The sequence below is a fragment of the Peromyscus californicus genome, unplaced genomic scaffold, assembly GCF_007827085.1.
Source record: "Peromyscus californicus insignis strain IS unplaced genomic scaffold, ASM782708v3 Scaffold_17__1_contigs__length_78620276, whole genome shotgun sequence".
Taxonomy (NCBI): Eukaryota; Metazoa; Chordata; class Mammalia; order Rodentia; family Cricetidae; genus Peromyscus; species Peromyscus californicus.
Window position 1 is genome coordinate 1,302,624 of NW_026294469.1, and position 13,990 is coordinate 1,316,613.

At 46.3% G+C, this 13,990-nt stretch overlaps 1 protein-coding gene across 6 annotated transcripts in view; it reads right to left on the reverse strand.

Annotated features, from left to right (window-relative positions):
- The window catches only part of Esco1 (establishment of sister chromatid cohesion N-acetyltransferase 1), a 63,584-nt gene extending 51,275 nt beyond the window's left edge, over positions 1–12,309 (reverse strand). For 2 of the 6 annotated variants that reach the window (XM_052741517.1, XM_052741514.1), the window contains exon 1: positions 11,615–12,269. The gene's annotated coding sequence lies outside the window, so the exon portion shown is untranslated. Of the gene's footprint in view, positions 1–10,861; positions 10,899–11,041; positions 11,191–11,614 lie in introns of those variants that run through there. The other 4 variants (XM_052741518.1, XM_052741516.1, XR_008219008.1 and 1 more) reach the window with 3 other exon arrangements.
- Between the last annotated feature and the right edge of the window lie 1,681 nt (positions 12,310–13,990).

Sequence of the window (13,990 nt, forward strand, 5' to 3'; positions counted from 1 at the left end):
TCCCTGAGGCTATCGGTATTTCCACAGAGGGAGCAAGGGAAGTTCACAAGGCTCCATCCTGCCAGGGCCCAGCCAAAATCAACTCCACCAGGGGCCTGCTTCAAATGTGGCCAAGAAGGCCACTGGTCCCAATGCTGCCCCAACCCTTAGCTACCAACAAGGCCATGCTCTGTCTGCTGGCAGACTGGCCACTTGGGAGCTGGAAAGCCTCCATATAGGCTCGTCCTCTATGCCACATCAGAGGTCCAGCCCCACCAGCACAGGCATCTGAGACTCTTCCAGCCTTTGAGTTTCTCAGCCTGGTGGAGAACTGATGGCAACCCAACTCTGAGACTTCCATCACCCTCGCCAAGCCTAACGTAATGCTCCAGGTAGCAGGTAAGTATATTACCTTCTCCTGATGGACACCGTTTCTGTCTTGACCTCTCACTCGGGTCCTAAAGTTCCCTTGCCAATTTCTGTCACGGGGACGGATGGGACCCACTCCTTTCCGCCTAAGACCCTGCCACTTCCCTGCATTCATGCAGGATGATTCTTCTCACACTCTTTTCTAGTCATATGCATTTATCCTGTACCTCTACTTGGCTGTAATAGTCTCAGCTGCTTTGGGACCACCCTCTCCTTGGCCCCCACACTCTCTTCTGACTCCTATCTTCCAGATTCTCTCATTTTGGGGCCTAATGGGATTCTTCCATCACTGGATCCCTAACTTTACCATCATGGCCAAGCCCCTGTACCAGGCAGCCAGAAAGACCCCCACAGGGCCCCTCACCCACCTGGCCACTGTCACTTCTCTTTACTGTGGGACACGCTCCTAAAGGTCCCCGCCCTAGCTCTCCCGGACTCCACCTGCCCCTACCACCTCTTTACAGATGAAAAGGTGGGAGTTGCCACCAGAGTTCTAGGATAACCATTTGGGCCACTGGATGGGTACCTACAACCCCTTCTCCTTTCACATGCTGACAGCTATCTCCCTGGCCCCACGACAATGGACCCAACTATTCCTGAGTCTGCCCCATTCTTCTCATGGGGACTGGGTACTCCTCAAGCAGTTATCTTCTAAGTCTTTAGAGCCCCGGTGGACAGGACCCTACACACTGTGATCCTTACCACCCCTTCAGCTGCCAAGCTCCTGGAACATCAGTGCTGGTACCACTTCTCCAGGCTCAAGTGGGCACCTACCCAGGACAAATGGTCTGTACAGGAGCTGGGTCTCTCCACCCTCCAGTTTTCCACAGTGTTCCAATGAGGGGTCATGATGTCAAGCCTACCTGCTCTTGTGTCTTGCTCATTCACCTTTGTCTCTTTTGTACAACGAGGGCATGCCTCCATTACTTTCTTACTAGCAATCCTCACTCTTCCCATGGCTAGTCCTGTTCATAGGGCCAGTGGTAATAATCTATTTTTTTCTTCCTAGCAACTTATCTTCTCCACTTCCTCCCGGAACCGATTCCTGAGGTCTCCAGGGTAACAGTTAACTGAATCCTTCTTCACCCATAACTCCCACTGAGCACGAGCCCACCAACTCCTGACTCTGCCTCCCCATGTTGTCTCATGCCAATAAGAAGTAGCCAGATTTGAACCAGCAACTATATACCCAAAAAGGTCAGGAAGTTCGGCTAGGACTTCTAGCTCACTCTTGCTTGATCTGGAAAGCCCCATTCCTCTCTCTCCAAACCTCACCCTCTCAGAAAATCTCCAACAAAGAAAAGGCACCCAAAAGCCAAGTTTCCCATTCTTGGCGACTATGGCGACTCCTCCCCTTAAGTTAACAGCGGGCCAAGTCCTTGCCTAAAGTGTACCATAAATGGGCACAAACCCAGCTTATGGAGGACATGTCATCACCCCTTGCCTACGGGGTATTTAAGCTTTTAGTTCAGGCATATGACTTCTCCTGCCTCTTCTCCCACCTCGATCTCTAGGGGCTGGAGAACTCACCCAAGAGTTGCTTTGCTCAAAATAAACCTGTTCTTTTTACTTTTTCAATTCAGCTTGATCTGGCTTACTGCTACTGAGGTACAGAAAACCTATTAAAGGCCAGGCAGTAGTGGCACACACCTTTAATCCCAGCACTAGGGAGGCAGAGCCGGGTGGATCTCTGTGAGTTCGAGGCTAGCTTGGTCTACAAAGCGAGTTCCAGGACAGCCACGGCTGTTACACAAAGAAACCCTGTCTCAAAAAAAAAAAAAAAAAAAAAAAAAAAAAGAAAGAAAGAAAACCTATTAAAGAGGACTGAGGTTAAAATCTCAGCACTCACGTGGTAGCTCACAACTGGCATGGAGAGCACTGCTGCTTGTCAAAGTTCCAGCATTTTGACATTGCAGATCACAATTCTCCAGCACCCTTTTACTTTCATTTTTAATGATTAAAACTAATCATTAAAGTGTTGCGGGAGTTTTCCTTATGCCTTTTCTTTGGGAAATTCTGTGTGGGCTTCAGTAGAGGATGAGGAATATATACAACAACAGCCTCTTTAAACAAAATAATTCTTTGGAAAAAAATCCCCATCACTGTGGGACCAAATAGCATGATAAAGCTGCTAGAAAATTTAGATAGTTAACATATGCTTGATAAATAAGGTATATTGAATAAATAAGATATATATGGTAATCAAGATTTATAAATTTCGTCGGGCAATGGTTGCGCACGCCTTTAATCCCAGCACTCGGGAGGCAGAGCCAGGCGGATCTCTGTGAGTTCGAGGCCAGCCTGGGCTACCAAGTGAGTTCCAGGAAAAGGCGCAAAGCTACACAGAGAAACCCTGTCTCGAAAAACCAAAAAAAAAAAAAAAAAAAAAAAGATTTATAAATTTCTAAGGTCTAGTCAGGTTCACAGTAATATTTGTCTAGCTTCATCTTTGCTCATTTTAAACTTTAGCTATTTAGATAAACTAAGCCATATAAAACTGCAATATTCTATAAGTTTCTGATCCCGAGAGTCCTTCTCCCAAGGTCAAGCATTTAAACAAAAGCTCCCATTTCCTCAAGGGCTGTTCCATTCCTGCTTGCTTCAAAGGGAGTCATTCTCCTTCTCTCTGGCAAGTAGAACTTGTGGCCCTCTCATTAACATGACTGTGGTGCCTAGTAACTTGTCAAGGTCGATCAATCTCTGCTTACAAGCCCCTGCGCAGCTCACAAGGCCTCTTTCTAATCCTTTGTGCAATTATAGCGTATAAAAGGTGTAGCCTTTTTTCAATAAAGCAGCAGCCACCCCGACGAGCAACTGACCCTCAGATTGTGTCAGTCTCCTTCCCTTCGCCGACTCCACACCTCCTCTTTGGAACCTGAACCCCACTGGAGCTGGACTCTGGCACACAACCATCTGTAACTCCAGTTCCAAGGGATCTGATACCCTCTTTTAGCCTCTGAGGGCACCAGACATGTAGTACAAAAACATACATGGGAGCAAAACATGTATACAGTTAAAACAAAATTTAAGTAACTTGTAAAAATTAAATATTCCAGGCTAGCTTCAAATTTACCAAATCGGCCTGTCTTAGCTTCTCAGTGCTAGACTCTTTTATTTCTGACAAATCCCATCATGTAGGTAGTATAGGATGGCCTTGCACTCTTCATCCTCCTGCCTCACTCAGCCTTTTGAATGCTAGAATTACAGATGTGTGCCACCACACCTGTTTCCTCCAGGAGTGGTTTGAGCAAGAATCTACAGAACTTGATTTAAAATGTAAACGATCACCTGTTGCTATTTTGAGAACTTAGAAACAGAGAAGGGACCACAGCCTTTAGGAAACTCACCGCAAAGAGCACTGATCTTATGTAGTGCACAAACACACACCAAGGCGAAAACACCCACAGACAGAAAGTTTAAAACAGAAATGAAGAAACCAACCAACCTGGTTCTTCAACCCATTCCTTTTTCTCCAAGGTTCTTTGGTTATAGGCTAACAGGTACTCCCCAAAGACTTATTTGTGTCCTAATCCCTAGAACCTGTGAGTGTGACTTTCTTTTTTTAAAAAAGGTCTTTATAGCCCACAATCAACCACTTTTAAAAAACAAAAGGTCTAGTCTGAGAGGCTAGCTACCAGAACTGCTCCAGGGTTGTGAATAGACGATCAGTAGCTGGAGGGTGCCAGGCCTCCAGTCACCACTGGGGTAGAAAAAAAAAAAAAAAAATCATTGAATGCAGCAAGGGCTAGACTTTTTCTATCTGAAGGGAAAATAAGGAAAAACACGCTTTCTGATAGTAACTTTCTCTTTTACTTCATCTTAAAAAAATCTTTCTCTGAAAATCTGTCTTCACACAGCTACATCTCTTTACATACATACATCTCAGAATCTCTTTCTGAACAATCTCTCTTGCTCTCTTCTCCTATCTAGTTACTCATTCTCTCTCCTCAGTTCCTTTTGCATTCTCACAGCTAGCTCTTTACACAGCTCATCTACATAGCAGCAGCTCCTTCACACAACACAGGCTCTCATAACACATGATAAGTCACACTGACTTGAGTTACACTTGGCCGTGCATGCAGCTCTTTCCCAGATAGAATGAAATTCAGGACTTAACAATAACAGTTGGCTGAACCTTGAGTGGTTGGGAAACGTGCAGTAAGAGAATTACTGCAGAGGGTTATGTCTACCAAAGTTGCTTCAGTTCTGACTTGGCTTAGCAATAAACACCTGGAACTTATGTGTGTATATTCTCTACGGGGGCAGCTAGTCTGTTTTCAATACGTTCTGAAATCTAAAATTAGCTGTCTTTGTGACTGGGAATGTTGTTACTTTCCTGCGTCGGTTATGAAAAATAGTCTAGTATTATTTCTATTCATCAGAATTATACAACTTAAACACAAATCATCTTTCTGACCATCCACAACTATGTGTGCGCAAAGATGGGATATTTTCTTGAGATAAACACAAAAGCAGTGGGGAAAATACCCATAGCTGTTATTAGGGAAGAAATGAAGTGGCACATGAGAAAAATTACAAACATTTACAGTCAGTGACTCCATGGCCTCGCCAGGTGGGGCTCCCCATCAGTTGGGTCTGGTGGGTCAACCCATTAAATACTAGTTGTCACCTGTTGTGTACTCACATGGCCTCCTGCAATTTTTTTTAAATGTCTTTATAGCCCACAATCACCCACTTTTAAAAAACAAAAGGTCTTAAGCAGTCCATAAAGTGAGATTCAGCATCTCCACACCCGCCTATCCTAGAGTGAGCTGTAGAGGTCAGTGACAGGGTTCAAGCAGGCAAAGGTGCTGCTGCCAAGTCTGGTCACCCTATTTCAATCCCCAGAACCCAAACAGTGGAAGAAGAGCACTGAGTCCCATAAGGTGTCCTCTTTCACATATATTACACGCACACACATACACATAAATAAGCAAAACAAATAAAAGTGGGTTTCTGACCCCAGAGCAGCCACCAGATAGTCAATAATAATGCAGGGTTCATCAACTTCATCAGCATTAATATTTTAGAGCAGATACTGGCCCTGAGTGAAGACTGGCTGTGTGGACAGAGGATGTCCAGTAGCAGTATCGATGGCCTACACCCATTAGATGTCAACAGCATCCCTTTTCCCAGTATTGACAAAATACCTCCAGATATTGCCAAGTATTCCAAAAGGCAAATTCACCTAGTTGAGACAGACAAGATTAGCAATTATAGAACAGTTACTAACTGAGGATTTGAAAAAGGTGAGCCAATTCCCAGAGAGGTACTGTGGTTCTCCTCAATCGTGTGAGTCCTGAACTACATTCAGGTTCACAGGGCCTGGTGTGTTTTCTGATAAATCCTAATGTGAAGTGGTTTCTGCTCTTTTCTCTTACAAGCTCTCGCTCTGCAGTCATCTCTTCTTTGTTTCTCTGTATAACTTACCAATGACTCCCATAATTTAAGGTAATCAAAATTTCTCTCATGTTCAAAATGCCTAGCAAGAGCTGGCAAGATGGCTCAGCAGGTAAAGATATTTGTCACAAAAGTCTGGATACCTGAAACCACATAAAAAAGAAACTGACTCCATACGTACATACTCATCATGTATACACACTTCCAGCAACAATAAAATGTGGGCCTCATGACTGCTAGGCAAACACTACCACTGAGCTGCATTGACAAAACTCTCTGATATCATAATGTCAGTTTAAAAAATTATCAATCAATTCATGATACCATGCCCTTTCTCCACGTATTCACTAGGATCAAGAATTTAGTACCTCATAAAAAATGAGTTAATCGGGCTGGAGAGATGGCTTAGTGGTTAAGAGTACCGACTGCTCTTCCAGAGGTCCTGAGTTCAATTCCCAGCAACCACATGGTGGCTCACAACCACTTGTAATGAGATCTAGTGCCCTCTTCTGGCCTGCAGGAACACATACAAGCAGAATACTGTATACATAATGAATAAAAAAAAATATAAAAAAACAAAAACAAAAAAAATGAGTTAATCACAACAATGACAAAAGTAGCATTAATATAAGCAAAAATACACAAAACAGTTCCAAAATACTCAAGAAAAGCAATAAAAAAGCCAAGTCAAACTTTTCAGATGGGGTTGCTATGTAACCCAGACTGGACTCTGCCTCTCAAGTGTTAAGATTACAGATGCACCACACCTGGTTTCCAAGATAAAATTCTGACAGCCTTTAAAAATAGTAGGTACATAAACTGTTAAATATAATTTTGTTTTGTTTTGTTTTTTTGTTTTTGTCTTTTTGAGACAGGGTTTCTCTGTGTAGTTTTGGTGCCTGTCCTGGATCTCGCTCTGTAGACCAGGCTGGCCTCAAACTCACAGAGATCTGCCTGGCTTTTCCGAGTGCTGGGATTAAAGGCGTGCGCCACCACTGCATGGCTAAATATAATTTTTTTAAGATGCTATATATTGCTGCACACCTTTAATATAAGATTCTACTTATATTAACTATTTTTAGATTTATTATTGAATGTGTATGAGTGTTTTACCTGTATGTTTGTATATCCGCCATGTGTATGTCTGGTGTCTATTGAGGTCAAAAGAGGGTATCAAGCCGGGCGGTGGTGGCGCACGCCTTTAATCCCAGCACTCGGGAGGCAGAGCCAGGCGGATCTCTGTGAGTTCGAGGCCAGCCTGGTCTCCAAAGCGAGTTCCAGGAAAGGCGCAAAACTACACAGAGAAACCCTGTCTCGAAAAAACAAAAAAAAAAAAAAAGGGTATCAAATCCCCTGCAACTAGAATTAGGGATGACTGTGAGCCACCATGTGGATGCTGGAAACAGAACCTAGGTCCTCTAAAAGAACAAGCATCAAGTGTTCTTAACCACTGAGTCATCTCTCTAGCACCTTATATTAATTAACTTTTAATTCAGGCATTAATACATCTGAATATAATTATTTATAACACAATAACTATAAAATATATAACAATATCAACAAAAGCTACTTATATAAGAGCTGGGCGGTGGTGACTGCACACTTTTAATCCCAGCACTTGGGAGGCAGAGAGAGGCCAATCTCTGGAAATTCAAGGCTAGCCTGGTCTACAGAGCAATTCCAGGACAGCCAGAGAAACCCTGTCTCGGGGAAAAACAAAAGAAAACAAAAAGCTATTCAGAATCTGTGGTAGTTTGAAAGTAACTGCCCCCATCAACTCAAAGGGAGTGGCACTATTACATTAAAGGTATGGTCTTGATGGAGGAAGTGTGTCACTGTGGAGGGGGGCTTTGAGGTCTCATATAAGCTCAAGCCATGTTCACTGTCTCAGACCACTTCCTGCCTCCTGTGGATCAAGATGTAGGACTCTCAGCTCCTCCAACACAATTGTCAGCCTGCACAGCATGGGCCATATCCTGCCATGATAATGGACTAAACTAAACCTTTGGCAGTAGAAACCCTAAGACAGAAACCTACATGATTTTTTTTTTTTGTTTTGTTTTGTTTTGTTTTGTTTTTCGAGACAGGGTTTCTCTGTGTAGCTTTGCGCCTTTCCTGGAACTCGCTTTGGAGACCAGGCTGGCCTCGAACTCACAGAGATCCGCCTGGCTCTGCCTCCCGAGTGCTGGGATTAAAGGCGTGCGCCACCACCGCCCGGCGCTACATGATTTTTAAGAGGACAAAGGGATTCTGAAATGAGAACAAGAACATTAACCACAAATGGTGGCACACACCTGTCATCACAGCAGTTGGGTTGCCTCCTTACACAGCAAGAACTTATGGAGGAAGAGGTGGAGAAAAAAAGGAAGGAGGAAAGGCCAGGTTTGGTGCTTCACCCCTTTCTTCTCAGTATTGCAGAGGGAGAAGCCAGCCAGGGCTATGGAGTGAGATCTTGTCACTCCAGAAGGTAAGTGGGAGAAGGGAGAGCACACTGGGTGCTCACCACCTGAGAAGTGGGAGCAGGTGTACTTCAAGGCCAGCCTGAGCGACAGGAGACCCTATTTTAATGAAACTAAAGGAAAGAACCACTGCATGAAAATAACACTTAATGTCTTATTTTATTTACTCCTACGGGATCAGAATGAATCTTGCTATTTTCAAATATTCGTACCACCCTATTCCCAAAGAGAAATGACCCAGAACCCTATAAGTTACCCTTTGCTCCAGTGAATAAATTCCCACCCACTCTCAGAGAACTCCAGTGATACATACTCATGGACGCCACATCCACACAGACATAAAAGTAGGAAGGGGACTCTGAAAAGAGTGCCAATGGGAGAGGGAGAGAATGAGAGGTGAAAACGACTGAAACTCATTATATAAATCAAACTGTCAAACAGTAAAAAAGCAAAAAAAAAAAAAAAAAAAAAACCAGGGGGCTGGAGAGATGGCTCAGAGGTTAAGAGCACTGCTTGCTCTTCCAAAGGTCCTGAGTTTAATTCCCAGCAACCACATGGTGGCTCACAACCATCTGTAATGAGATCTGGTGCCCTCTTCTGGCCTGCAGGGATATGTGCAGATGGAAAAACTATACATAATAAATAAATAAATCTTTAAAAAAAAAAAACCAGGAGAATAATGCTTCATTACTAAGAATTACAGTAGTAAAACAAAATTTCTGGAAATACACAGCCAAAGAATTTTCACTGATTCATGTACACACTCACAAAAAGCCTAAGCTTCAAAAGGGTTAACAAAATTCCTTAATGAATTACCTACAGTAATAATAATTTTACTGGTATCAGTTTCTATCCTTTAAATTCATTACCAACAGTTGAGGTTATTCAGTGAATTCTGGGAAAGACAAACCTCATAAAAGTCACAGAAAAAAATATTCAACTATTATAAAAATACATTATTTTGAATTATGCAACCCTAGTCACTTTCGTTTTTAGGACAAATAACAATCAACTTTGTGTTTTGATGAATCACCAAGTCAAAAAAGACCATCCTGCAAAGGGAGTTAATGGTATTCATCATGAGTGTCCCTTTTGTGAAGCATAATTTCTCAATTTAAAAGAGGTACAAAAACCTGGCATGGGACAGATGTTAAATAAAATAAGATTAAGATAAGAAGAACTTGAAGGTAGGGCAACACTCAAGAGGCTCACCCTTCCCTGGAGATCTGGTGAGGAGAGACATTTTCTCCCGGTGTAGCTACTCTTAAGTTAGTTGCTCATGATGCCATAAAGAATCCTAATTAAAATCATTGGTACCCCAGCCCAGGACTGGAAAGTAAAAGAGGGTGGTCAGACGGAGTGGCAGGGGAATGAGAAAGGGTAATGGGGGAGTAACTGTGACTGAAATATATTAATACATGTATGAAAATGTAACAACGAAATAACTACATATCACACTAATCAGCAACTTTTGAAATGGTGCTCATTAAAAAATTATTTTGTTGCTAGCTGTAGTGGCACACGCCTTTAATCCCAGCATTTCAGGAGGCAGAGCCAGGCGGATATCGGAGTTCAAAGACAGCCTGGTCTACAGAGTGAGTGCCAGGATAGCCAAAGCTAATACACAGAGAAACCCTGTGTCGAAAAACCACACACACACACACACACACACACACACACACACACACACAGAGGAACAGTGTGTCTACTACAATTCTAACTTCCTCATTTCCTCAGATGATAAAAGCCCGAATTAGGAGCTTCCAAATTAAGCACTTTCATTTACTTCTGTTTTGTTCAGTCTCGGTGGGAATTTTTAAGTTTTTTTTCAAGTTAAAAAAAAATCATTAGTGTTAGTACTCTATGTAAAATGCAACCAGAGAAGCTAAATTACAGCTTAGTTCACTGAAACCTTGACCAGCACAACTGAAATTGTGTTTCACCAAGTTTCTTATTTCTGGTCCTAGAGACTGAACCCAGGACCTTGCTCATGTTAAGCTATACACACAGAACCACACCCCCAGTCCATGCCTACATTTATTTATGTGTATGTATACTGAGGACACCTGACCTTCCATGCCTACATTTATTTATATGTATGTATACTGAGGACACCTGACCTTCCGTGTCAGTGCTCCCAGTTCTCTGCCTCCACGTGATCAGGTATCAAACTCAGCTCGTCAGGCTTAGTAGCCTTTTTTACCGGCTGAATCATCTCCTCAGCCCCTCAGTCCTACTTTTTGAAACTGTTTAGGTTTGGGGGAGAAGCGGCATCAGGTCACATCATATTATTTCACCAAGTAAGATACTGGCGTAGTGGTGCTCACCTTTAATCCCAGCACTAGGGATTAAAGGTGATCTGAGTTCCAGACCAGCCTTAACTACGTGGTGAGTCTCTGAGAGGGGAAAAGAAAAAAACAACTGTTTTGTAATTTGTAATACCATTTAGGTACTGTGTGCTGCCACTGCTTCTTGCTATAAGAACCCATTCCAGCTAAGACTGCAGTACTTCTAGCATCTTCCCGTCCTTCCCACTCCCCCGCCTACCGCCACCCACTACAAAATTCTGTCCCCGTCGCATTTTCACAACGTACCATTTAGAGGTGGGGTGTGGGGATCCGCTTTTCGGACTTTTGGTGACAGACTACTCTGCCTGTGCAAAACAAACCCTCGTTATAATCTATCGAGTGAGATCAAAATCTGAGACCCAATTCGCTTCCGCTCACACCTCTCTACCGATACAAAACTTCCCCGGGGCCCCCAAAGGACCCTACCTGTGCTTCGACCCCCATCTCCAGCCTGCACTATTTCCTGAGATGGGGAACCGGCCATCGCTCCCCTCCCCAGATGCAGACGCGGGAGCCGGGATCCCCACATCCCGCCCGGCACGCTGCAGGGCCTTGGGGTTCAGGCCGGGTCAGCGGGAGGCGCCGGCGCCGCAGCCCCGCTGCTGCAGGAGGCCGGGGTGCGACGGCGGAAGGGAGACGGACGGACGGACGGAAGGAGGGAGGCCGGCGCGGGGACCAGGCCCGGCTACCTGCGGGGTCGCAGCGCAGGCTGCCCGCGGTCGCCACGGCTGCACGCCCCTCCAGCCGTCCGAGGACCCCCGGCTCCTCACTCACTCTGACAGCCGGCACGCCGCGGCAGGTGACGCGCAGCCGCCCGCCTCCGGCGCCCGCGTCCGCGAGCCTTCCAGCTGGTTCCGGGGGTGCGAGGAGCCGGGACCCACGAGGACGAGGTGTGCGGCGGCCGGCAGGGAGGGCGGGACAGAAGGACAGCCGCCCGCCCCCCGCAGGGGATGGGAGAGCGTGGCGAGGACGCGGGGGCCGTGGGGGATGCTCACGTACCTTCCCGCTGCGCGGCCGGGGTCCAGCCGAGCCCGCAGGTCGCCTCACATCCGGGTACCCGGAGACACTCAGCTGCTTCTGCCGCGGCCGTCGCCGCCCCGCGGCACAAACACCAAACTTCCGGCGGCGGCGGCGGCGGCGGCGGCGGCGGCGACGCCTCTCCCGTCAGATGGGAGTTACCTGGGGCCGTCGTGGGTGCGCTTGCGCAGCGCTTCTCTTCGGCCCAAACGCGCTCGGCTGACGTGCCCAGAAGACGAAGATGGCCGCTACGCTCCCTGCGTGTCACGCAGTTTTCACCCGGGCCGAGACAGCCGGGCGTCGGGGAAAGGCGAGCTGGAGTCCACACTCAGCGCAGGCGCGGTGGGAGGCCTAGCGTGCGCGCCTCCGGGGGTGGGCGCCTTAGGGGGAGGTGGCAGCGCCCCCTGTCGGTTACGGCTTGTGCTTGTCGTCGTCTCCGGCCAGACACCCCTCTAGGGCCTGTGAGATGGCACAGAGGGTGAAAGAGCTTGCAGCCAAATAATAGCCCTGAGATGGATCGCTGTGAGCTGTCTTCTGACTGCCACATGCCAGCCATGGCATATGCACCCACACACACGTAAATGAGAACTGTAATAGTTTTGTGAAACCCGTTTAAAATAAACTCACCCAGGCCCCAAAGGGTGAATGAAGGTTTGCTACAGGTTTCCATCATTATCCTTTGATCTTTAACAGGGGCCATTAGTGTAAAGAAAAGGGGTGGGATTAAATGACCATTCTTACCCAAAACTACACCAGAGCACAGGATTCACCCTTTCTTTACCAGTGTTCTTATGCCTGAGGGCTAAGAGCCGAAAATGTAGAGTTTCCACTAAGTTTATTCAAGCTGATATTCAGACAGGCTGTGGCTTTTAGAAATGGCCAAAGAAAGATCCAAAAGTAGTTGTTTTGAGTTTTTGAGACCGTTTTATGTAAGCCAGGCCTCTCATTTTTTGTGTAGTTTAGAATGACCTTGAATTTCTGATCCTCCTGTCTCCACCTCCCAAGTTCTGAGCCTCCATGCCCAGCCTCCCAATTTGTGCTTTAATGGCGTATAGGAAATGGCTCATGTTACAATTTAAAAACGATGGGAAGAGCCTGGCAGTGGTGGCGCACGCCTTTAATCCGAGCACTCAGGAGGCAGAGCCAGGTGGATCTTTGTGAGTTCGAGGCCAGCCTGGACTACAGAGCAAGATCCAGGACAGGCACCAAAACTACACAGAGAAACCCTGTCGGGGGGGGGGGGGGGGGGGGGGGGGGGGGGACCTATGGGAAGGATTTACACCATACAACAGGGCTGACATGGGAGGTTTATTGGAAGAGGAGAGAGAAGGAGCAGAGAAGGGGGCAGAGACCAGATCCCATTCCAGAAGTGAAAGAGACGGGAATGCCGCAGCAAATGCACGCAGGGGTGCTCTTAGTGGCTGCAGCTGAGTACCCAAGGGCAGGCCCATACAGATGCCCGGATGCTAACAGCTGAGTCCCCAGGGCAGGTCCATACAGATGCCCGGATGCTAACAGCTGAGTACCCCAGGGCAGGCCCATACAGATGCCCGGATGCTAACAGCTGAGTACCCCAGGGCAGGCCCATACAGATGCCCGGATGCTAACAGCTGAGTACCCCAGGGCAGGCCCATACAGATGCCCGGATGCTAACAGCTGAGTACCCCAGGGCAGGCCCATACAGATGCCCGGATGCTAACAGCTGAGTGCCCAGGGCAGGCCCATACAGATGCCCGGATGCTAACAGCTGAGTACCCCAGGGCAGGTCCATACAGATGCCCGGATGCTAACAGCTGAGTACCCCAGGGCAGGCCCATACAGATGCCTGGATGCTAACAGCTGAGTACCCCAGGGCAGGCCCATACAGATGCCGAATGCTAACAGCTGAGTACCCCAGGGCAGGCCCATACAGATGCCTGGATGCTAACAGCTGAGTACCCCAGGGCAGGCCCATACAGATGCCCGGATGCTAACAGCTCGACTGGTGTTTTTCTTCACTCTAAGATTATCGAAGAGCTAGTGAGGTTTATTTTTAGTAGGGTGATTCAGTTTATCTTCACCAAGTTCACACACACACAGACACACACACACACACAAACATTCTTACAAAATAGACCTTCTAAGTAATGTGTTCTACTCTGTTAGTTTTAGATAAGAGCATAAAAACCCACGTCAGACCATATGAAATCATATGTACCTATTTTTGATAAAGAAGTTATTTAAACCAGGAATTATTTTGATGAACCAGACTGCTTCCATCTTAGGCTAAAAAGCCGTCTGTATAGTAAAGACAAACTAGGCTCATTCCTGTTTAGATTCAACCTCTGTTTCTCAAGGATTGGCTTTGCTCCACTTGTG